The 24408-nt window shown below is 44.6% G+C and overlaps 1 protein-coding gene across 3 annotated transcripts in view; it reads left to right on the top strand.

The window, feature by feature from the left end:
- LOC138480763 (titin-like) overlaps positions 1 to 24408 on the top strand; it is a 557826-nt gene that overhangs the window by 22648 nt on the left and 510770 nt on the right. The window lies entirely within an intron of this gene.

Genomic DNA, 24408 nt, shown 5'->3' with positions numbered 1-24408 from the left:
TTTCCTCTCAGCCACCCTGCACTTGCATTTAAGGGTGACGAAGTCTGAGTCGTACCAGGAGATGCACTTGGCTTTGGGCTTCATGCAGATTCTCATGATAAGGGCAAAAATATCAAGAGTATCAGATATAGTGGAGCATGGAAAGGGCTGTGTCAGGGTGAGAGTCAGCCAACAGGGGATAGGGGGGGAGAAAGTGGCGGCGAAAGCCTCAACTGACACGCGCTTCATGGGTCGGATGACCGAGAAGTTGGGTGGCAGCGATGGAGGTGGCTTGGCCTGGGGGTTAGAGAGGGTGAGATGGGAGGAAAGGAGAAAGTGATCACTTTAGGAGAGAGGAGTGGTGAGAGGGACAGAAAGAGGAAGGTCTGAGGGGATCAGCACATCCAGAGTGTGCCCTGCAGAGTGAGTCGAGTCAAAGGAGATAATAGAGAGGGAGAGAGAGTTGCAGAGGTTGCGAAAGAGTCCAGAGGGAGGACAGGAGGCATCCAGTTGTATGTTGAAGTCTCCAAGAAGGAGTTGAGTGGTCGAGGCCAGGAGTGAAGAGGAGAGGTCTGCCCACTCAGAGAGGAAGGAGGAGATCTCACCAGGTGGCCAATAGATAGTAGTCATAATAAGGGAATGGCTAAGGTACAGAGAGAGCCTGCAGATCAGGCATTCAAAAGAGGAGTATGCCTGTATAGGAATGACAGAGGCAGGAATCCACTCGGGGATGATCAGGGCTACACCCCCTCCGGAGCGGTTGGACCTGAGAGCGGAGAGGATCTTGTAGCCATCAGGGAGGAGAGTGTCAAAGCTTGCGACAGAACTGGCGTGAACCATGTCTAGTGAGACCGAGCACATCGAGGTCCAGTTCCTCCAGGAGGCAACAGATGTAGGAGGAGTGTTTGACAGCTGAGCGAGAGTTAAGAGTGGTAATATGGAGAAGGTTGCCGTCCTTGAAGGACTTCCAGGGAGGTGTACAAATCAGAGGTACGCCCTTCGGAGGTGTAGAAGGAGCCCGGGGGGGCAGAGAGGGAGGGAGAGGGCAAGGTGCCTGAGGAGGAGGCAGTAGAGCAAGGTGATGATGTTGTGGGTGGAAGAGAGGGGACAGCAGGAGAAGAATGGAGGCACATGAAGCATCTTTAAAAGAGGGGAAGGTTTGCCTGAGGGCCTTGGACCAGGACGCTGATATTCACATAGACATGATGATCTTAGAGGACTGGAAGGAGGCCAGTAGTACATCCCGCCGGGTGCCACCATTAATGGGAGAAGAGAAAGGAGAGAGTACAGAGACCATATGTAGGGTCCATAGGTCTGGCGAGGGAATGACAAAGAGGATGTCGGTGAAAGTTTGCTTGGAGGAGGCACTGGTATACGTGTCAGCGATAGGGAGGCCTAGGTTGGAGACCAGGATGTCCTTTTTAAACTTCTTCCTTCCAGATTTAGTGAGGAGGGCAGGATAGTCGATAGAGAAGCAGTTGGAAAAAAAAGGAGAGACTGAGAGTACCATAGAGTAGGAGGGGAGAGGAGAGAGGGAGAGGGAGGGGGAGAGCACTAGAGAACGACACAAAGCAGGGTGCAAGCAGACAGGACAGCGAGAGGCGAGATGGGCGAGCAGTTGGACAAGCCAGTGGGCCTCATTGCGACTTTGGAGGTAGCCATGCCGTTTTTACCGGCATGGCTACCCCTAAACTCAGGTCCGGGTCCCAGAAAATGGGAATTATCGGCCATTCCGACCTTTGCAGGCCCGGTATGTCTCCATTCCCATTTGAGCCCGCATAGGGCTCAATGGGAATGGGAAGGATGGTAGCAGCGGTACCGTTAATAACGGTACCGCTGCTACCATCGTGGTCTGCTCTCAGGTACCGGTATGCCCTCCTGGGCAGACCACACGTGCAGTCTGGCACCTGCGAGCAGAACTTGTAATGAGGCGGTGAGGGAATAATGGTGCTGGTAGCACTATCGTTGCCGTTGTTGCCTTACCGCCAGGGTCCTGATGAGGCCCAGTGACACTCTGTTAGGCAGAATCCTGTGCAGTTCCCTTAGAGAGTACTACACAAGATTAGGACTACAGGTGAGAGCAATAAATCCCCTTTGGTATCAGTCTGTACCACAAAGATTTAGTTGGTATCTGTGGCTGAGCAGTCACACTTATCTCAAGAGGGAGATGAGCAGTATTCAGGGTTTACAAAATAGGCCTACAGTACTATGGCACAAGGAAACACTGACCAAAGCTTTGTATTAAAAAGTAGATATATATTTATTGTATACAGATCTATCCCAGTTCTTAAAGCAAGTTAAATAAGTCAGACGAAAAATATACACACTCCCTAGTTAAATTGTAGACCAAGTGAACCAGAGTGAAAACTGAGCAAAATGGCACACTGAAAACTACACACAAGGAAAGCTCTATCAATTTCTCAAAAGGGACGGAAAGTACAAGTTATATAGAAACAGCTTCTCACACACCCTAGCAACACTTTCCATAAGTATGTGAACCAGCTTAAGCAAGACAGTGCATCAGTATAGACAATACGTAAATGAAAACTGAGCAAAATGGCATTTCACAAGGTTTAGAAAGGGGAAGAAAAGGGCAGTTATCAGAAGTAGGTGCATCAACACAGTTATAGTTGAGAATCAATCTAAAGAAGGCAGGTTTAACAAATGTAGCCAGAGTCAGTAGGCCTGTGCCAGAGTCAGTGGTACAGGGCAAGGGCCCAGGAGCAAAATGTTCTTGTAGCTGCCGTCAAGTCTTTGGTTAACAATTTTGAAAAGGTGGATGCAGAAGTTGAAAGACAATGTTAAGAGAGAGGGGCGGCCAACCCAACAGGTAGGTAAAGGATTTAAAACACCTTTAGTGCTACCGCGAAGAAAGGGCGGCCCGGCGGAACAATGTACCTTTAAAATGAAGAAGTGGCTCCTGCAGTGGCGGTTGTTCCTGGTAGTTCCTGCAGTTCAGGTGATCCAGCAAAGGAAGAGAGGCTCTCGTCATGGAGGAAGGTTCGAATCACTGCACTAACCAGGGATGAAACCAGCCGCGGTGCTGCCCGATGAATAAAAGGTATGTTCCTTTAAATCGCAGTCCGAGTGGACTGGTGCCTGGCTATCCGGCCTCCGAGTACAAGGTACAGGAGATTCGACAAAGGCAGGTCGGGGAATGCAATTGGCAAACTGGTTGGCCCCACCAGCTCAAGGGAAGAAGGCTCTTGCAGGTGAAGATCTTCTCTCGTCGTGTGGAGAAAAGTGGTGAGACGCTGCAGCAGGGCTTCACCGGTGGTTCAGTCGTTGCAGATGTCTTTGGCTTCTCTCCTCTTCGGCGTCTTAGTTCCAGTGGCAACGTCTTGCTTTTCCAGTCATCAAGACCCTGCTTTTATGAAAAAAGATCCCCATTCATACAGCCTAGCTGTCACACACACAGTGGAGTGGTCATCTTGGCGGGAGACCCTCCAGCCTATCAAGATAGAGTGCGACATGGGTTGCTGAGGCAACCCTGTCCAGGGGTCCTACTCCCCCTCCAACACAATGAACCCAGACTCAGTGGCACCGAAAGGAGTGCTTCTTGGCAGAAGCCCGCCAAACAGACGAACAAATGATCCCCGACCTGGGTTAGGAGTTTAGAGAAAGACACGAGAAAGAAGTTATATTAAAGTTCTGCCAATAAAAACATACCGGAGTAAAGTTAATATTAAAATACACCGGCGGTATTTTAGAGGCTGTCAGAAAAAGTGGTAGTCTCGAACAATGGGAAAATCCCATAGGAAAATGTTTGCGGTTAAATATGTTTGGTAGTAACCACTTCCACCAGCCAGAAACCTTTGAGAGAGGGACTGTACGGTACCCCTTGAAAATGAACATAAGGGAAAAACTATTAACCCTTTCCAGTACTTCCATAGTAAGATGGGTTGTACTCGTTTAGTTCATAAAAATTGACTAGTAAAGTCAATTGGGACTTTACATGCCCTGGGAGACAGAAGTCAGTCCCAGGGTATGGAGTCTATGTTTGGGGGTCGCTACGACACCCCTGTTTCACTGCACTGAGGGTGCTGTGTAACACATGTGCATAAAGATGGTTCCTATGGAGGGGAGAGAAACTCCATAGGCATTAAACACAAAAATAACCTAGAACACACATAGCAAAAATGCCTAAGAGTGGGAAAAAGAATCTCACTCTTAGCAGGAGAAAAAAACAAACCCTTCAAATCCAGCAAAGCTGCTGAGGGACTCTATAGGTAAGGGTAATTAGCCATAAGATGAGAATTCTCCCTAACACACTCCTAATTCAAGAAGTATCACACTGCAAGTTTTTAAAAACAGGAAGACAAAAAACACACCTAAGTTTGACAATCCTGAATAGTGGGAGAAAGGCCTAGGTTTCACATTGCAATTTTAGGAAATGAAACAATGCCATTTTTTTTTTAAACGGAGGACAACAACACACCTAAGTTTGAGAATCCTGAATAGTGCTTCCCTTCAAAACAGGTAAACAAATGTTTTTTTAAAAAGGTGCATGGTAAAAGGTATCTCTGATGTCTGCCCTCTCCGTACCTTGTGGGAAGGAAGCAGGAGTTGGCACCACCTTTTAGGAATGTATCTGAAGCACCTTCATACAGTTAATTGGCGGCAGCCATGAAAAAAAGAAATACACATTGGTGGTAGCAGTTCATAAAGAAATGACTAACTTCTGTTATGGCTGCCCCCTCATAGTCAATACTACATTCAAATTTAAATGTACATCTAAAGAGAGTAAATCAGAGATGCAGATAATCCATCACATTTAACGTGGCAATAACACCTTTAGTAATGAGTATGCAGACAAACATAGCCAATGCATTTTGGTTTGAGCAAGTTTCCTTCATCGGGGCACAATGTCTGTAAATAAATAGAATACAGAATAAAGAGCTATGTGTCACCAGGAAAAAGAAAAAAAATATATACAAAGATGAACATATGCATGTACCTGACCTAGAGAAGTCCCAAGAGTACTACATAAAATCCAGAAATTAGTGACAGATCTGTTACCATAAATGTTTACACCATAGTTAAAAAAAAAAGAATATATTAAAATTATCTGTGGCAAAACATAACTGGTACTAAGAGTCTAATAAGCCAAAATAAACTAGCCATGGGATCTGAAGTTCCATAAAAACAAATTATATATGGAAGGAAACCCTGAAAAAGAAACATTGGAATAACCAGAAAATGGTTAAAAAAAATGCACCAAAAGAGACAATCGTGATTAGTAAAATAAAAATATAAATACACAATAACTCATTAGTGGTTGCTTGAATTGGACCAGTGGGTACAGGTATACAGATTGTGAAAGTACTGAGTGTCCAAGAACTCTTTCAAGTAATAAATAATACTTTCAGAAAACCTGCAAACCGGTCCTCATGATGAAGTCATGGTCGAGAACAAACGGGAAAAAGGAATGATCTTAGATACAGCAAATAATCAAACATGCTACTGAGTGAATGACTGCTGAAGTCAGCCCCAACTCAGCAACAGCAGGTAAGTAACAGAAAAATAGGTAAGTAACAAAAAAGAAAAAAAATTAGCCTCAGTCAAAAAATGATAATGTGGTAATGTATAACAATTAAAGCATATGAAAAAGAAAAGATCAATTGGAAATATGAAACAATACAAAATAATAAAACATTTAAAAAGTAAAAGAACGGAAATAAAAAGAGGTGGCATATGTTAAAACATGTAAAACATGAAATGAAAAATAAGTGCAAAGACAATCTCAAGATAAACGAAAAATGGCCAAATGAGAAAATGGTAGGATTAAAAAGAAAGAGGGTTGCACGGAGATCAAGGAGATCAAAGATTATAGAAAACATCATATAATAAAATATGTAGAACACAACTAAGAAGGGTTCAATGCTATCAATCTAATCATTAATAAGAAGCTGAAATGTAGGATCTAAAGATATAGATTCACACCAATATAGACAAACATAAGAATCTGGATCAGTCAGAAGATCATGTTGAAAAGAAAAAGCAAAAAGCATGTCAAGTCACACTATGTTTATTATATCCAAAAATGCAAAACATGCAGTGAATCAATCTTATGCACAAATTGAAGTGTTTGTAAGTACTGTAGTCAACAAAATGCAACCAAAGGAAAAACACATTAGGTGTCCATAGAAAACGTATGGATCACGACAGCATTATAAGGCAGCTGAAGAAACACAATGCAGCGTGTCAAAATACACAGTGGAAGTTCCCATGCAATGACTACATTGGTCACAAAAACATTGTAGATTAATGTATCATTCATGCCTCCAGGAATTAAGGCATTTAATCTATTGATCCAAAATGATTCTCTTTGCTTTAATCAGTTCACTATATTACATGAGAATGATGTTTTAATTAATTCTAGAATTTGAAACCGTAATTGGGCAATAGAATGTCCATGTTCCTTAAAGTGGTTGGCCACCAATCACGAGGTGGCCAATTTCAGTTATTTATTATAATGCAGGAGCAATGCTCATTCCGTCTGATACATGCTTTTCTTGAAGTCTTGCCCACATAGTTGCTGCATATTTGTATTTGTCAATACATACACTGGCTGGTCGAACTGTCACGTATTCCCAAAGAATGTCCCCCCAATCTTCATTGGATGTTCATATTTCACTCGTACACTTATAAATGCAAAATTGTTTGTATTCCATATTTATTTTTTTAAACAATGTTATTGATTTTATTTAAAAAACAACTCAAACCAAACTTACAGTGGATGCATAATGTCAATCACAAATAAACATACATTGCTATATTCAAGCCCACTGTATCTCCCCTTCCCTCCCCCTTCCCCAGTCTACCCCCCTCATTTCCAGTCTCAATCTCTTGCGGTGGGGATTCCTCTCCGACAGAACTCATTGGGTCTATATTACTTGGTCCATCATGCGAAGGCCCAAATAATTCAGCTATCAGTTTCCTCCAACCCAATAGGGTTACGGCTTCTTCTTCTATCTCTCCTCTCTTACACGCTTCCTGCCATACCACAGTTTCTACCTCCGCCCACTTCTGCAGATCCTTCCACCACGTTTCCATTTTTGGTCTATGACATGCCTTCCAACCCATCGCAATCCTTCTCTTTGCTAGGACATACGCTATATCTTTCAGTTTGCTCACATGTTTGAGCTTACGTGGTCTGGTAAACCCTCCTATCAAGCAAGACCATGCGGTATCCACCTTTATATGGATCCCTTTGACTTCCATCTTCTGTGCTATTTCTCCCCAATCAATGGGCACGCCCAAAACATATGCACCATTTCCGCATTTTCTTCATTACATTTAGGGCACACTGGACATCCAGCGTTTTTGAATTTAGCTATCTTTTGAGGCGTCAGGTATGCCCTATGAGTTACATACAATTGTATCTGCTGTAACCTAGCATTTCTCAATACTTTTTTATGATATCCTTGTGCTCTCTCCCACATCCCATCACTCAGCGGACCCCCTACTTCTTCTTCCTAGTCCAGTCTGAGTTGCACCACCTCCTTGCCCGCCTTGGACATTATCATCTCATATAATCTGGATGTTTTGTGTCCCTCTTCTGCTTTGTCATATATCATATCTATAGTGGCGTCCGGTTCCTCCGCCAATGACACTTCAGACCAGGTGTCTTTAATTCATTGCACCACCCCATGATACGTAATATATTGCCCCACATGCAACCCCATTAGTTCCACCAGCTCCCCAAATTCCAGTATCTTCCCCTCCTGCCACACATCCCCCATCGTTGCTATCCCCACCGGTTCCCAGTGCTTCCTAATCTTTAACCTCAGTTGCTTTTCTCTTCCCACCACTGTGACCAATGGGATCTGTGGGGAGCACGGGGATGGCTTGTCCATTAATCGGCATGCTCTTTGCCACATCCCCCACCCGAGGCCCAACATCTCCGGGCGGCTGCCCAACTCCAATTTAGGCAACAATATCATCTCTTGTAGAAAGTATGGGGCACAGTCCCTCTGAAACAGCCTATGTTCTAAGGTAGGCTCATCAGAGAGCCATTTAGCTACGTATTGTAATTGGCAAGCTACATAATAGACTTCCCAGTTTGGTACTTTAATGCCTCCTTTCTCGTATGGATTTTGTAATTTCCACAGGGCTACCCTGTTCCTCATCCCGTGCCATAAGAATTCCCTGCATATGCCACCCAGCCTAGCAAAGAATTTCATGGCTATTGAGTATGGGATGTTCGCGAAGCAGTGCAACAATCTGGGCAGCGCCACCATCTTGAGCATCGCCCCTCATCCCATCATTGCCAAGGGGAGCTTCACCCAAAACTTCATGCTACTCTCCATTTTCTTAACTGTTCTCTTCGTGTTATGCCTATGTTCAGCTTCTACCGTATGCCATATATCTACCCCAAGATATCTGAATGTGTTAACCTCCCACGGTATCTGTAGAATCGGCAAATGCTCTAACAGGAGCCCTCTATACCTACCCAACGGGAACATGCAGGACTTACTTGGGTTTACAGCTATACCTGATAGTTCTGAAAACCTCTTCATCACTTCTAATATATATTGGAGGTTCTCTTCTGGGTAGTGCAAATACAATAACATTTCATCTACATTCAATGAAATTAGATATGGTGTCTCCGCAACGACAATACCTATTGCATCATATTGCTGCCTGAGATAAATCGCCAGGGGTTCTAAGGCTAATATATACAGCATGGGGGACCATGGGCATCCCTGTCTGGTACCTCTACTGAGTTGCCATCTTTCAGAAACTGCAGCTCCTGTCTTCACTCTAGCAAGTGGTGCGCTGTGTAACAGTTTGACCCATTTGAGATATCCTGGTGCCATACCATAATTGGCTAGGGCCGCAGTTAACCAGGGCCATTTGACCAAGTCAAATTCCTTGATCGCATCTAATGATACTATCGCCATCTCGCCTGCATCTCCGTTAGCGTGTTCAATGACTCGGTGGAGTCGCCTGAGGTTATTTGAGATGTTTCTATTCGAGACATATCCTGTTTGATCAGGATGTATTAACTTATTAATGACCTTCTTCAGTCTATTTGCCAAAACCGCTGTTAGGATTTTGCTGTCTTGGTTTAACATCGACAAGGGCCTGTAAGAGCCACAGCCGCCACCAGGCTTATTGGGTTTGGGAAGTGGTATAATGACTTCTTCACGTAAGGATTCTGGTAATTTCCCAGCTTCATATGCTTTGTTAAGCCTCTCCAGCAGCGGGGGGAGTACCTCTGTTTTGTATGCTTTATAGAATTCACTTGGGAGTCCATCGGTTCCCGGGGTTTTACACGTGGGCAGCTGCCTCACTACCTCTTCTAATTCCTCTAGGGTGATCAGGGCATCTAGCTCCTCCCTCTCCTCTGCACTGATCTGGGGTAGTCCGATATCTTCCAATGTATCTCCTATCTCTTCACTGTTGCTTCCTGCCTCATCCCCATACAGGCATCTATAATATTCTGCAAATTCCTGATTAACCCCCTCTTGTGTGTCTGCTATGCTCCCATATTCTTTCACTATCGTTCTAATTGGGGGCCTAGGAGTCTCATTGTTATATAGCCATGCCAAGACTCTCCCAGGTTTGTCCCCTTCTGTGTGTTGTCTCTCTATATACTTTTTATAGTTGAGGTTGCATAATCTTTCTCAGTATACTGCACATTTCTGTTGCAGGCCAAGTACCATTTCCGTGTCTTCCTTGGTATTACTACCCCTTTCCGACACCCTTTCTAGCTCCTTTTCGGCTTCCTGCAGTTCGGTCAGGATCCCATTCTGCAGTCCCCTAGACTTGGCTATAGCAACCCCCCTCACCACCACCTTGAAGGCTTCCCAGAGTGTGCCCGCTGTCTTAACACTGCCAGTGTTTATCTCAAAATAACGTATTATTTCCTCTCGCATATCCTCCCTGAATACGTTGTCTTTCAGCGCCTCTGCACGCAGACGCGGTGTGGGTATCCTTCCCCTCGGGGGTCGGTATTGCCACACTAACATCAGTGGCGAGTGGTCTGAGAGGACCCTTGCTTTGTATTCCGCATGTGTTATGTCAGTCATTAGTTCATGTGTGACAAACACATAATCTAGTCTAGTATGTAGGCCTTGGGGGGCAACATGGTGTGAACACTGTCTATCCTGTGGATGGCGTGACCTCCATGCATCGTCCAGCCCAAAATCTGCCAATAATGACTGCAATGACTTTGCTGCCGGAGTGGGTCTGTCTACCTTAGTGTCTGATCTATCTATTTTTGGGTTTAACACACAATTAAAATCACCCCCCCATAACACAGCCTCCCCCACGCTACCACTGAATTTACCATACAGGGTTCTAAAGAACGCTGCCGTGTCCTGATTCGGGGCATAAGTATTTACAATACATATCTCTCTATTTTCCACCAGCCCTTTCATAACAACCATCCTGCCGTCCGACTCCGCTGCCAAATACAACAGCTGGAACGGGACATGTGGGGCCACCCATGTAATTACCCCTCTTGCATAGGCTGAGTATGCTGCCCCTACTACCGTCCCTTTCCACTTCTTCCGTAGCACTTCCAGTTTTTCCTGCGTTAAATGAGTTTCTTGTAACAAGGCTATGTCCACTTTCTGCCTGCGCAGGTACATCATAACCTTGTTTCTTTTCAGATAGCTGTTGAGCCCCCTGACATTCAAGTAACTATCTTAAGGTCTCCCATGATTCATATCGTCTTTCCCAGGGTGTAGGCTCGCACAACAACTGTGCACACTCCCCAACTACAACAAACCATTGCACACAACCCATTCCCTCCCCTTTCCCCAACCCCCAAACTTCCCCTCCCTCCTGCCTCCCTTCCCAGCCCCAACTCCCTCTCCTTTACCCCCTCCTCCCTCGACATTCTCCCCAACTGTTGCCCAGCTCCATCCCTGGCTCTCAGGCACCCCCACATCTAGCCCCTTTCTGGCAATAGCATGTACTCGTGGCTCAACAGGGTGCAGTTGCCCTAATGGCTGTCCTACTACTACTACTCTGGGGGGTAGGTCGCACCCATCCTGCTGCTCCTGTTTCCTTATAATGCAGCGCGCTTAATGCTACCCACTTCACTTGTACATCTTATATTCTAGTCCAATAGGTCCGATCAAATCAAAGGTCTCTTGTTACAATTTTCAATATTGTCTTACTATCTTCACCTCTCCTCTGTCACCCATACCATTGTCCTTTCCAGGCCTCCCCCACCCTGCCTGGCATTATTTATGTCGTATCCCCATCACTTATTGTGCTCCTCGTGGTCTCGCTTCTCTTCTTGTTCTGGGCAGCCCTGCATGTCCAGCCATGTTGTCGCTGCTTCCTCCGGGGTGTCAAAGAAAAACGCCCTACTTTTGTGCAGGACTTTGAGATTCGCAGGGTACAAAAGCATGTACTTGATTCCAGCCGTGCGAAGTCTCCTCTTGACCGCCACATAACTATATCGCTGCCTCTGCACCAGCATGGTGTAATCAGGATATGCCGTGATGTTTGCAGACGCCCTATATATCGTTCCACCTTTGCGAAAATACTCCAAGATCTTCTTTCTATCTTTGTAATTCAGGATCCTGGCTATTATTGCCCGAGGGGGAGCTCCAGGTCGTGGTTTTCTCATAAGGGCCCTATGCGCTCGTTCGACAGTAAATCATTGCAAAAGTTTTTCAACCCCTATCTCCTGTAGGATCATGTTCTCCACATAGTCCGTGGGGTCCTGTCCTTCCACCCACTCTGGCAGGCCGACCACTCGTATGTTGTTAAGTCTCGCCTTTCCCTCAGCCTCCTCCACACGGTTCTGAAGGTTAGCAACTTGTTGCTTCAGTATGTGGACCTCCTTCGCATTGCTCATGCTGGTTTCCGTATTAGTTTTCACCTGACTTTCTAGGCCACTTGTTCATTCCGCCAGCGCTCTCACATCTTGACGCAGCAAGGTGACGTCTATTTCCACTGCATCTATCTTGTTTTCCAGAGCCGTCCTTAGGTCTGCCATTGTTGTTCCCCATGAGACTTTTAACTCGTTGATGGCTGTTAGAAGCAGATGATCTACTGCTGCCGAGGTACCCTCTGCGGATGCGGCTGCCGCGCCTTGTGCCAGACCACCGGGAGTCTGTTGCGTCTTAGCAAAGACATCCATTGTAGGCTGCTTGCTCTTTGTTTTGGCTCCTTTCATCGATATCGGGCTGTCCTGTCTATATATCTGAGTCCAGCTCTCTTAAATCTCCTCCAAAACAAGATATCTCACCACCACAAAACTCTACCAAAGCAAAGCCCCTTGCACAAACACAACCAAATGTAAAAACTAGCAATATGCCCAATATGCCCAAATTCGCATTCTCTGAAATCTCCGAAGCAGAGGTCATTGACATCCTCAGATACCTCAAACCTTCACAATGTAAAGGTGACGAATGCCCCCCTAAAATCATCCAAGACTGCGCAGAACCGCTCGCTCCTCTTCTTACGGCATTCATTAATGCCTCATTCAAAATGGGCATAGTCCCAAACAGCCTGAAAGAGGCTTGGGTGCGCCCTCTCTTAAAAAAACCAACACTATACCCTGCGAACCCCAACAACTACCGACCCATAACAACAGTTCCATTCCTCCTTAAAATACTAGACAAGGCCGCCCACAAACAGATTCAACTATACCTGGAATCGAACGTAATCCTAGGAAAAAGACAATCTGGTTTTCGCAAGGGGCATGGAACAGGAACTGCCCTACTAGACCTAAAAAATGAAATCACCAACAGCCTTGACAAAGGCAAGCCTGCGCTCCTCCTTCTCCTTGACCTCTCAGCAGCTTTTGATCTGGTAGATCACACTACACTGACCAGTCATCTGACACATGCAGCACACTTCTCTAACAACGCAGTGTCCTGGGTGACATCATTCCTAGAGGGCAGATCTATGAAAGTGTTCTCCAACACAGCTCATGCAGCACCATCCATCATCCACTGCGGTGTCCCACAAGGTTCATGTACTGCCCCCACGCTCTACAATCTTTTTACAAAGCCTTTCTTTGATAAATTGGACGCACTAGGGATCACATACACAAACTACGCGGATGACACGCAGGTTCTCCTTCCCCTGACGGGGCATTATCATCAAGACGCCACTACCTTACAACAAATTTACTCCACCATACAAGCGTGGATGGCTACTAACGGCCTCTGTCTGAACGGGGACAAGACCAAAATCCTCATTCTAGGCCAGAAATCCACTCTCTCCAACCACAACCCGTTGTACCTCAATTTCAATTTCAACATAGACAACTGCATCATCCCAGTATTATCCTCAGTCAAAACATTGGGGGTTCACATAGACGCTACTCTGTCTATGGACAAACAAGTCAGCGCCATAGTCTCAGCCTCCGTACTGAGTACTAAACTCATCAATGCAATAAAACCATCTCTAACCAAGGATAACTGTCTATCCATCGCTAGAGCAACCATAGGGGCCAAACTAGTTTACTGTAATGCGCTCTTAGCCGGCACCTCCAAAAAAAACCTATCAAGGCTCCAAACAACCCAAAACAACGCTCTTAGAGCAGCCCTCAGCATACCGAAAAGAGATCACATCACTCAAGCCAGGAAAACAGCCCACTGGCTCCCAATCAAGGACTGCATCTCCTTCAAAATACTCACAACCACGCACAAATTCATTAACCTCACTGCACCCTCATACCTATCTGACACCCTATCTAGATCTCAATCAACCAGACCGACCAGACTACAATACACCAATCAACTAACGATACCTTGCATCAATAGGACAAAGGCAGGAGGCACAGGCTTCCCATTCCTCGCACCTAAGCTATGGAACTCTCTCCCCACTGACCTCAGAGCTGAAACTTCTCTCTCCGCCTTCCACAAAAAGCTCAAAACTGCTCTCTTTAACTAACCCTGCCCTCCTAGTTACCTGTCCTTCAATGTATATATGTAACAAAAGAATCATATCGTCCAATGTAACCTCACGGACATGAATTGTATGTAACTAAGTTTAAGCAACACTGTAAAAAGCGCCATGATGCCTTTGGTCTGCTGTGCGCTCACCAAATATGAATGAATAAATAAATACATTAATACAATTGTGGAATGCAAATCTTGCTTCTCTGTCTCTCTGGGGCTCCCCAGGGTTAGCCAATGCCTGGGAGTGTTCCCCTCAGCGGGCTACATTAGGCGTTAGCACGCACTCTCTGTTGTGTCCCCCCTCGTCGTTTGTCCGCTTCTGTTTCAGCTGGCGGACCCTCTGGCTCTTGGCAGGACCTCTTGTTGTCTACACGTCCTATGGTCGATGAGCCTGCATCAATGGCCATGCGGGTCCTACCAGCGTGTCCCCATGGATCAGGTTTCATGGCATGAGTCCCGGCTGAGGTCGGAAGCCCTCATCTTTCACTCAATTGAAGTGCCCGTGTCCTGGTCCTCGAGACACCGATGTGATGTTCCAGTCGTGTTGGGTATTCCTTATCCTCAACAGAGTGACAGGGAGAGTCACCGGCACCTGCACCCTGCGTGTGTGGGGATGTTCATGTGGGCCTCGCCAGTCTTCTTGCTCACCTAGCCCAGCCTTTTCGCTGTTGTTCTTTGGGCGTGACACTGTATCTGCACCTCTAGCTCCACATGTATTGCTGCCCATGTAGCTCTACATCTCATGCCCTGCACTTCCTAGGCTCTGCCATTGCAGTCCATGTTATTTACATCCCTATGGGTCCCTGCCTTGCTGCAGTTTCACGGCTGATCCTGCTGTTATTCCCCGCAGTGTCCATCAGCAGCAAGAAGCCTGCTATGATTACCAGCTAACATGGGTGTAGACTGAGTGCAGTGCATGCACCATGCGCCAGTCATGGGTTCAGGTTTTCACCACTGGGGGGGGGGGGAGCTATTCACTCGCACTATGATGCCTGCTCATCACACCATACACGGATTGCTTTCCGTGTTCTTGGTGCGCAACATTGTTGCAACTGTTTTCACTGTTCAAGCTTCCCCCCGCGAGCCCGCCAGTCCTCACCTTCTTATCAATAACTCTGGCGGGGCTCCACGATTCGTTCGACGCCGCTCGCATTCCTGCTACTGTCCACCTCACAGTGCTTACAAGCAGTGTTTAATCCGCAATTGTTTTCCTGCCGTTGCCGTACGCAGTGTGCTGCTCCAGGTCGCCTGTTTCACCCCTTCAGCCCTCCACAACTATCCCTCGCAGTGTCCCATTGCCACAGCCGCAGCTGCCCGCACGACACTCTCCTTCACCACAGTTCATTCCGCGTGACTCCACTTCCTGAGGGGGGCCGATGCCACTTGATGATGCCAGCCCTCCCCACCCACTACTTCTGCACTTCGCCTGTGTCCATGGGGCTTGTTCACTCAGGCTGCCTTCCAAGTCTCCTTTGTTCAGGGGACAGCGGCCATTTTATTTTGGGTCCTTCGTTGTCGGCAGGAGCTGCAAACGTCCAAAACTTCACTTATACGTGCTCCAGCCGCATGAGGCCCCTCTGATTCGGCACGCTTGGTATCATACAGCATCTTGCATCTTTTTATATTGGTACACAGAGTTGAAAGGATCGCTAATTAGTTAATGCCACAAGGGCAGCGTATGGCAAAGATGACATTGTCTGAAATGTAGCAAATTGTTTCAATATAATCCTTTGACCCACCAATGGGCGGAACACAATGTTACCTCCAATAATGTTGTTATTATTCCCATGTGTGAATTCTCTGTAGTTTTCTGAATTATGCTTAACTGTTCTGCAATCCATCCAGTTAGTTGTCGTAAGCGGGTGCATTCTATTGGGCAGTGACGGTTTGACAACACTCCATGCACCACGCTGTAAGGTGTCTTCCTCTAGCAAGTTTTTGTGAGCCCTGGGAGCCGAAGCAAACAAGGATCCTCTGTATTGCCGACAAAAGAGCTTCCCACTGGGAGCACCATTGGGAGCACCACTGGGAGCATCACTACTTACCACGAGTGTTGGTGGCAAGTAAGGACAAGGAAAAGAGGTGCTTTACAGGGTGGTATACAGGTGCCACAGCCCACAGCCCACTGTCTACAGTGCATGCTTCCCAACCTCCATGGCCAGTGTCAAGCAGTACGTGCCACACCCTGCAAGACACTGGGCCTCATTACGACCCTGGCGGAATGGGTTAATGGGTGCTGCAAATGGATGCAGACCTGTTAAACCCATTCTGCCTGCTCGAATGGGAATGGGGAAGGTCCGTGCCCGTGTTCCCTGAGGGAGGAATTACTGGGCCTCCAAACTTGGAATGGCCCGGTAATTCACCATTCAGGGAACCCAGACCCGGACCCGGTTTTGGAGGCATCCATGCCGCCAATAGCGGCATGACTACCGCCAAAGCCGTAATGAGGCCCCCTGTTCGCAGTGGATAAAACCTGGTTTGGCCCATTAGAGGTCTGTGCCTGGTAGTGTGTGTTGTGGCTGTGAGAGAGGCTATTAAGCTAGTGAGAAACTAGTGTGACCCAACCCACATGGGCATATTTGACCCAGGCCCCCAGCCCCCACTTTTTGATTAATTTCAACCTATGATCAGAAATGTTTGTTAGCCTAAGTGCAGCCCACACAGAGAGGATGCAGAGAGGACAGGTGTGAGTCAATAAGCTGGGGAGACCGTGGCTGCTTGGTGACATTTGGTAAGCACCTGTTGTAACAGCAGATAGCAGCAGAGAGAATGGGGGCAATCTCAAAACTAAAACAGATTGCTGCTAGGAAATCTGCCTATAACTCCCATGGAAGCATTGCCAGGTAGGGGCTCTACTTGCTGCCCCCTCTCACAAGAACATGCGGACAGCCAATGAGTTGGGTGTGTAGGAGCCAAGCTAGACACCCTTTACTGAGACTGGCTGATCCTGGGGAAACCAACGCCACTCACAAAAATGCATTAGGCATGGAGCTGGATTGTCCAGAGCAAGGGTTAGGCCAAGAAGTCCCAGCTGAGCAAGGACAATTGGAGGAACACTCAGAAGGGGGTATAGAAGGACACCTGGAGCCCTCAGGCTTAGTTCCAACAGAGTTACATCAGGCTACGGTAGAAGGTCCTGGATCTTACCTATTACCAAGAATGCCAGCAACTGCAGAGGTGGGTGAACAAACAAAAGGAGAAGGTGGATCAAACTAACTCAGATCTCATCAGTTTGAGGGAGTAGAGGGGTTGGAATGTTATTTAGATTGTTTGTACCAAGAAAAATGGGGGTCCTGTAGCTGGTAATCTATCAGTGGTATCAGTGCTGGTAAAAGAGACGGTGCAACTACCGAAGACACACCCCTTTGACAATGCCCCTAGCTCTCACTCAACATCAGGAGAATGAGCCTGCTGAGGGCACGGCACAGCAGAGGGCTGTCTCAGCCACCCCTATTCCCTTCTTCAGTGGAGTTATTAGGGATTGTATGGACAATTTGGGCAATCTTATCTCTAGGTCAATTCAACTGACTGAACTAAGGACAGAGGGGAGGCCTGCTTCTGAGGGAAGTATACCTGCATCAATCCAATTAGCTAGCGAGGTACAACTTCTCGATGAGGCTGATCGACTTCAGAGCAGCTTAGTCACAGAAGAAGTTGAGGTGGTGGAAAATCTGGGGAATCACTTGTACTCAGTGTTCCGTCCTGATGAAGGGACTAGTGTGTCTAGCATTGATTCAAACCCAATACAGCCAAGGTTGGGTGAAAGTCACCTAGTGGAGTGGCTAGCGCAGTAGAACGCTCTGTTCTCCTGCGTCTGATACAAGAACAACGCGTAGGGGACATTTTACGTTTAGACAAATGTCTGGACATTATCGCCAAATTGGCGGATTCAAAGGCTGCTGAGAGAGATAAAGGTGGAAGGAGGTGTCTGAACGCTCAATAGTGGGATGTGGCTTCTCAAACAGCTCCAGGCGTATATAGCGAGGCAGCTACAGTGGACAAAGTGGCTTTAGCTCCCCTGGAAAAAAATAATCTTGTGCGTCGGGTAGGGGGAACTGTACAGTCCCCATGCCGGGAACTGGTGAACCTGTTGCAAGGACATGTAAAAACCCTGTCCTAAATACAGCCGGAATAAATCTAGAAATGTTAACTGGAAAGCCCAAGGATACTGGGGTGGACATAACAGGAGTTAATATGCCCACTGTGCAGAAAAATGAGAGGACCGGTCCAGGACATGAATTCAAATCTCTCTACGCCTGCCTATAGAGAGATACGAAATGTGTCATCTAAAAGTACATATGATCTCCTGGAGGGATAGAGAAATCAGAATATGATATGTTGTTTTAAAGGCTTTACATGCGGGAATAAGAACTCCTATAAAAGAGCCTTAATTAAGGCTCTGACTGATATTCTGGGAGTCCAAGTTTGCTCTTTTATTATTTTTACTGCCACTCGAATTTTATTAGATTGTATGTTTTGTGGAGGGTGCAATGTCAGGTTTGGGATGGCAAATCCACTTTTTAGGGCCTGTGTAATAAATTATAGTGAAGCATTGTCATACAGAGGTATTGAGGTGTGCAAGGATACAAAGCATGAAGTATTTCACTTACATGATACATGGTTCGACCTGAGGAGGGTGATTCATATTGAAGGGAGAGTCGAGCCAGCATAACCACAGACTATCGGCCAGACTATCGGCCATCCCACCACCTTCGGTAATAACCATCGCATCATGGATCAATCCAGTGTTGAATTAGAACTCAACCTGAGACAACCCCGTTGTTTGCCCCATACGATGATTCAGCTCAGGCATGCATCATACATGCACCCCGAGAAGTCTGCCCTAATGATTCCTTAACTGTTAGTCACCAGAGCAGCCCTTTAGAGCAAAATAAAGGTATTAGCTTAACTAGTTGGAAAGTTTCCAGAGATTTTAATAAACTCAGTGATCCAGAATGGGAGAATGGCTAAAAGAGCATGATGTAATCTGCATGCAAGAAACATGGTCGGTTGATGAGATCTGTTTATTGAAATATTTTGATGATGTTTATGTATTCTCGATACCAGCAATACATTTAGGGCTAGGTTGGCCGATTGCAGGTATTGTGAACCTGATTCGTAAGGGTTTAAGTTATAAAGTAGACGAAACATGTCCAAAATAATGAAGAATGTATAATCATTTTCTGGGATTTTAACCCGAGTTTAGGCTACAAACATTGTATTGATAACATCTATATTCACCCAAAGGAGGCATCTGGCAATTTGTTCAAAATTGGGGTCTGTTTAGCAAGGTTTTATTACAAGATAAGAACTTCATCTGCCTGCTATTGGATGATCTTAATGCCAAACTAGGGGTAAAGGAAGAATCGGACGAGGATCAGGCTGCTCTGGCAAAAATGTGTGGCATTCCGGGGTATGGCCCCTTCCTCCCAAAAGAAGATGCCAGATGCCTGATCAACGGTTTTATGACACACGGCTGGCTGGTGGAGTTAAATGGAAGATGTCCTGGAGATAGCCCACTGAGACCCACATTTAGATCAGGGGTGCAGTCTTCAGTGACAGATTGCGGTTTGATAAATTATTTTAGATATACAAATACTCTTGATTTAAGGGTTGCTAATCGCCTGGAGAGTGACCATAACACGTTAGTGGTTAAGTGGGAGATCCTACTAGATGACCCTGCTGAAATGACTGGAGAGCATCAGTTCAAACCAAAACCAACTTTAACCAAGAACTGGAAAGAAAGAGTCTTAAATAGCCCAAATATTGTCCTTTCAAAATCAGTTATTCTCAACCACAATGCAGAAGACCTTAAAGTAATGCAGGAAATAACGAAACCACTTGATCAAAGGCAAACCGAAACAGTGAGTATCCGAACCAGAAGGAGAGTGGATACACCATAGTTCGACTCAGTGTGCAGGAAGGCAAAATGGAGATTGTGTGAACAATCTAACACTGGGGCTCTCCATGCGGGAGAAATCCATGTTCTAAAATTGGGTTATAAAAGCTTATGTAAAAAGAAAAAAGCGGACATTTAGAAAAACAATGGTATCACCTGGACCAAATGGTGCAAGAAAATAACATAGATGGTTTCTGGAGGCTGGTGGCTAAGGGGACAACATTGAGGGATAACAATGAAGCTAATATAATTAATCCTGAAGTATGGTGCTCGCATTTCTCAGGTATTTTATTTAGCTCATCAGAGGCTGGGATAGCTAGGACAGGGCTGGGAGTGCCTGTCACTGATTGTGAACAATTTGCAGAAGAAGAGATTATTGCTTTACTGGTGGTTGCAAATGGGGGAAAAGCTCCGGGACCCGATGGTATTAAGGATGAGGATATCAAGTGATTCTCTGCATGGTGGGTCCCCAGGTTGACTAGAGTTCAGCTAATAGCGCCATGACTACCTCCAACCTCGTAATGAGGCCCAATCTCTCTTTTATTAATTGGAATTATTTAAATTTTATATCTGATGTCTGTATTTTGGTAAAGGAAGGACTCACAATGTATAGAAGACCATTTTTAAAATAAGGTTTATGGTTTTAGATTAATATTTATATGTGATGTATTGATGTTTAATGACTGTTAATGGCTAACACTGAATACACTTTTACTACTACTCTGTAGTTTGCTTCTTTTCATCACCAGCATCATATACATTATTACTCCTCTACTAGTTCTGCTATCTAACACGGCAATAAGGCTCCGTATGAATGCAATACTTTGAAACAGACAATAGATGGTGGTGTCTTTACCTGTTTATGAAGTAGGAGGGACTACGTTGATTTTGTTGAAGTCTTAAGGACAGCTGCCTCTTGTTCCTCATCAGAGTAACCCCTACCTGAACATGCATCAAGTAGCTTGACAAACTCACTACACTATGACATTAATTATAATTGCTTACATTCCTTTTTACAAAGTAATTGACTATAGGTTAAGCTCATAATTGTATTTAGTGGATGGAAGCTCAAACTATGGAGTACATTGTTCCTATCTGTAGGTTTTTGAAATAAGGTAGCTACAGATGTATGTGTCTCAGGTATTATCTGAAAGTCCATAAATGCACACCCGGGTTCCGAATTTCAGATGTAAATTGAATCTGATCGTCTATAGCATATTCTTTAGGAGATCTGCCAATATTTCCCTTCGACCATGCAAAAATGAAAATATATCATCAATATATCGTCCCCAGTGTTTCAAACACTTGTGTCATACAGGGTGGTGAATAATGGGATCTGATTCAAATTTGTACTTAAAACAATTGGCATACACAGGAGCAATTGTAGCCTTCATTGAAGTGCCAGATTGAAGAGATTGAGTCTGGTGCGGTAAGTATGTTTATATATATTTAGTTAAATATTCATAGTGACGGAGCTTCATCATGCATGTAGCACCAACCGTCCTCCTCCTTCATTCTTCCTATTCTGGAATCCCTCTCCATTGCATGCTTCATCGCATCACTAAACTGATTTTTAAAGCTAATACTTATTCTGAACTGAAAATAGGAATTCTTTGAAATAAAATTCCAAACCTTAACAGTACGAATAGTTTTCTCATTAATCCAACCTGCATTCAAAGCATGGTCAAGTAATAGTGCTAAACTAGGTTATATATCCTTAGCAGGATCACAATTTAGTTCCTCATTCACGTCAATTATGCTTAATTTTTTGAGACATGATTCTTGGTTGTCTGTGGAGTTTAGGATAACTAAGCAGCCCCCTTATTTGCCAGACGGATGGTGATGGTTTCATCTGAATAAAGTGACTTAATGTGAGACATCTCTTGTCTGCTCATACTGCGGTGGTTTGAGTTTCTTAAATGATAACTTACTCAAATCTCTTAGCTCAGCTTCTTAGAAGATATCAATAGGAGGTATTGTAATGGTGGCATAAACGTGCTACAAGGTTCAAATTCAGCATGCTCCTCTTCCCTTGTAGATCTTATATTGTGATGATTGTCTTCAAGTGCAGCAAAAACGACTTTCAGTTTCATTTTACTGACAAACCTAGAGATCAACCTTAGCATCAAACAAGGAGCTGCTATAAGTAGGCACACAGTTTAGCCCCTTTTTGTGAAATATCAAGTTCCCTCTCATTGTGTGTACTATTGGATAAGTTAATTACTACGTTTTTTCTGTTCTGGAACTGAGTTTGCACTCTGAAGTTTCATGTGTTCTTGTCGGTCCCTCCTTGATCTTTGTCCTTGTGCCTTTTTCTAAAAATGGTTATTTATGCAGAAGCTAAAGATTGACTATTGACGTTCTTGTAATCTCAGACTCACTGCGCATAGAGTTGTTTATAGGACGTTTGGTGGCATTAGTGGAGATAGATGAATCTGAACTGCTGAATTCTGATGGATGGTTGCCCTTTATACCTATGTCTAGACCTCATCATTCAAATAATGTTAGGAATATATCTTAACTTTTCACGTATAATTCAGAACAATATTGTTTTAATTTGAAATTAATATCTTCTAATGTTTTATCAAAATCTGTTTTAAACATCAATGTGATAATTTCGGATTGGGTTTTGTTGATTTCTTTCTGTAAAGTTTAAATACAAGTTGTCAATTCTTGAATGGTCAAGTTATAGGGAGCATTGATTAAGTTTCAGGACCTTACCCAGGTAATGCACAAAAGGAACATTAGTGGTATCAGTGACTACTGCACATATTCCGTTTACACCATTAAGGTGGAAAAGGCTGGACAAATGTTTAAAAGAACACCTTTAATGTTAGCACCAGCAGAGATGGTATTTCTGAAATACCTACCACTGACTATATCTCCCAAGGAAAAACACAATCTCCCTACATGTAATGTACTACTCTAGAGGGTATCAGGTAATATTATCCCCACCAATAATATTGCCATACATATGGTCATGGGGTAAGGCCATAGGCAATATTATTAGTGGGGATAATTTATGGGGTTAATGGGACCGGGGGTTTGTGGGTTCCATGGCTTAATATCGGCACAAAAATATGGCGATATTCTTGTATGGTGATATTTTTGTGGGCATATTAACAAATGGAACCCTATAGAGGGCATATTTATCCCATGTGCTAGACGACGCTCACAGGAGTGCCCACCTGATTCCCACGTATGAAAATAAATAAACAGACGAACGAATGAATGAACGAACGAACGAACGAACGAACGAACGAACGAACGAACGAACGAACGAACGAACGAACGAACGAACGAACGCGTGATGCATGTGAGAAATGATAAAGAAGTAAATCAAGTACCTATCGGAATGATCCATTAAATGATAAAAGGAAGCATACCCCAGGTGTACCATGGCAGTATATGCACATTTATATAAGCAAGATTTATTTGTGGTTCTAAAGAATGCAACTTTAAAACAAGTGGTATCTGTCTCTGAAACCAGTCAATCTGGAGAGGGGACATGGTTATATGTTTAGATGGCCCACTTTTTTGAGAAGAGTTGTAATGTTTTTCTCTTTTTTTCTCTCATGTTTTTAGCTGAGGAATTATACTCTCCATTAGGAACGGTAATACCCAAGTTGACCGGGCCGATTTGTCCACGACCGATTTGGCCGAATGTTTTGCAGATGTTTTGAACGCGAATACATGTGATTGGTGGGTTAAGGGTAATAATAAATTATATAGGGAGATCGGAGGGGGCTACAGGGGTTTCCCCTGCATATATTTGCATTCAAAATGTCCACAAAAAAATTCAGCCAAATCAGCCACAGGCAAATTGATGCAAACACATCAAATACATCCTTAGGTACAGATGAGGGGGATCAAAAGTTAGGAATCGTCTCCCCTACATATTCCATCCTTTTTCACTGCCAAAGAGTGATTTCTATTTTTTTAAACATAATTTATCCTTTTCCATGTGGAATCAATTGACAGAGACAAAACTCAATACATTGTAGGAAAAGATACTAAAGCTTTATCAATCCATTGCTCATACTTCCCAGCGATTCACCCATAGAGTCATTTTTAAGAAACCTTTTTGTATTTTGCTCCTGGGCACATACTAAAACCACCGTCCCCCTTTTTTCTGGTTGGAGAAATCTTCTGCTTATAGTACAAAGTTGACAATAATATACAAATTGTGTGCTTTTGTTGTGGAGCTAGACAGTGAGAGCTAGTCCCTCTTCTATCCCTTTCCTAGATCGGTGGCACACCACCGCACTCTCGGATAATATGCTACACATAGGGATAGTTTGTTTTTCTTGGGAGCCAGTGGTAGGTGTTTTTGAATAAACAGTTACTAAAAGTGGGTTTCTTGTTCACCTTGTGATATAATGTGATTGAGTATCGGATGGAACCCGGTTGCTGATTTGAGCCTCAAGAGTGTTGAGAGATTTCTGAAATACCTACAGATTTATTCCAGAAACACCATCTCTGCCGGTGGTGAATTGGATGGATTTTCAGAAATATCACCAATAGAGGTGATCACTTTCTCTGGCAGCATTTCATAAGAACATGTGCCCACGAGCGAAGGACCTCCTTACTTTATAGCCTACTAATAATTAATACCTAAACGTTACCTCATATTGTATGGGTTTCAACTAC

Source organism: Ambystoma mexicanum, chromosome 5p, assembly GCF_040938575.1.
Source record: "Ambystoma mexicanum isolate Mex_15411 chromosome 5p, UKY_AmexF1_1, whole genome shotgun sequence".
Taxonomy (NCBI): Eukaryota; Metazoa; Chordata; class Amphibia; order Caudata; family Ambystomatidae; genus Ambystoma; species Ambystoma mexicanum.
This window is presented reverse-complemented; position numbering and strand designations above follow the sequence as displayed.